Source organism: Sorghum bicolor, chromosome 9 (assembly GCF_000003195.3).
Source record: "Sorghum bicolor cultivar BTx623 chromosome 9, Sorghum_bicolor_NCBIv3, whole genome shotgun sequence".
In the NCBI taxonomy this organism is placed as follows: domain Eukaryota; kingdom Viridiplantae; phylum Streptophyta; class Magnoliopsida; order Poales; family Poaceae; genus Sorghum; species Sorghum bicolor.
Window position 1 is genome coordinate 23,528,638 of NC_012878.2, and position 1,948 is coordinate 23,530,585.

The 1,948-nt window shown below is 34.3% G+C and overlaps 1 long non-coding RNA gene across 1 annotated transcript; it reads left to right on the top strand.

Annotated features, from left to right (window-relative positions):
• LOC8058630 lies at window positions 114–1,463 on the top strand. The gene is made up of 2 exons (XR_002448015.1): window positions 114–155; window positions 1,169–1,463. It is a non-coding gene; the product is annotated as an uncharacterized LOC8058630 (long non-coding RNA).

Sequence of the window (1,948 nt, forward strand, 5' to 3'; positions counted from 1 at the left end):
GTAGCATAAGTAGCAGCCGCAGTCTTCTTCCTCCCCGAGCCACTCACTTCCACTCGCAAAAAAAGGTTTGGGAGGCCTTGGGCACCTCCCTAAAATCACTCTAGGAAGGGGGGGAGGTTTTGAACTTAAATCCTTTGGTGGGGAGCTTGTTTAAGGTAAGAAAATGCTATTCCCACCCTCTAATCCATGTTTTATTGGTTGGTTAGTGAGCAATTTACATTTTGGTTTTCTCTCTCTTCCATGGAGCTTGAGCTTTGTGTTGACCAAATTAGAGCTTATCTATGATGCTATTAGTGTAGAATAGGTAGAGACACCACCTTGCACCATCAATTAGGTGATATAGCTTGATTTTATTGAAGATTAATTGTAGTTTCATGTATGGAGAGAAAAGGCATTCTAGATCTAGGGTTATCTTTTTTTGTTTTTGTTTCATGAATTTGTAATGTGGTTGGCATGAATAGTTATTGGTAAACTAATAGTTGTTGTTAATATTAATTGTTTCTAATAATGGTAGATCATAATTGGTAAAATTAATTATGTCTAATAATCGTTTCTAACACAATTATTACTAATAATGATAGATAATAATTGTTGCTAATAATGGTAGATAATAATTGTTACTTATTAATTGTTGCTAATAATGGTAGATAATATTTGGTAATATTAATTATGTCTAATAATCGTTTCTGACACAATTATTACTAATAATGATAGCTAATAATTGTTGCTAATAATGGTAGATAATAATTGTTACTTATTAATTGTTGCTAATAATGGTAGATAATAATTGGTAATATTAATTATGTCTAATAATCGTTTCTAACACAATTATTACTAATAATGATAGCTAATAATTGTTGCTAATAATGGTAGATAATAATTGGTACTTATTAATTGTTGCTAATAATGGTTGATAATAATTGTTACTTATTAATTGTTGCTAATAATGGTAGATTATAATTGTTACTTATTAATTGTTGCTAATAATGGTAGATAATAATTGGTACTATTAATTATGTCTAATAATCATTTCTAACACAATTATTGCTAATAATGATAGCTACTAATTGTTGCTAATAATTGTAGATAATAATTGTTACTTATTAATTGTTGCTAATAATTATTCTCAACTAATTAATTTTTTTATTTATGTAAAGATGGAGAATAGGGCTACTTGGATGTATGGTTTGCCAAGGTACTCACAAGCCTATGCTGATGAGGTGGACAAATTTATTACAATCGCAGTGAATCATGCAAAGACGTTGTCAACAGGAAATAATTGTTCAGTTATTTGTCCCTGTAAAGATTGCAAGAACCACTTAGCAACTTATGATGTGGAAATCATCAGATCACATCTGATTAGGCGAGGATTTGTCCCGAACTACACAGTATGGCTTCATCATGGTGAAGTAATGTTTCTTGATGGCAACGATGATGACCAAGAAGACGATGTTGAAGAAGGCCAATTGTTGTCCCAATACGCAGACATGTTTGAAGCACAAATGCAACATGATTCAGCAAATGAACAAGCACGTGGTGATGATGCCGGTGGTGTCGACAATAATGATGGGGATGTTGGCGGTGTTGACAATAATGATGTTGGAGCATGTGAGGGGGATGCAGAAAACTTTGACAACTTAGAGGAAATGCTTCGAGCCATTGGACCAGAAATACTACAATAGAAGAAGGGTCTAGAAAATCTAGAGCGGGTGAAAACAGCATCAAAGGAGACTGTGTATGGTGTTGAGAAGGGCTGTCCAACACATTGGACACTGCTCCGTTTTGTGCTTGAGCTACTCATCCTGAAGGCTAAGTACGGCTGGTCAGACTGCAGTTTTGACGATCTGTTGCATCTTCTGTCATCTGTGCTGCCACTGCCAAACTTAGTTCCCTCCAACACATACCATGCTAAGAAGGTCATAAGTCCATTGACAATGGGTGTTGAAAA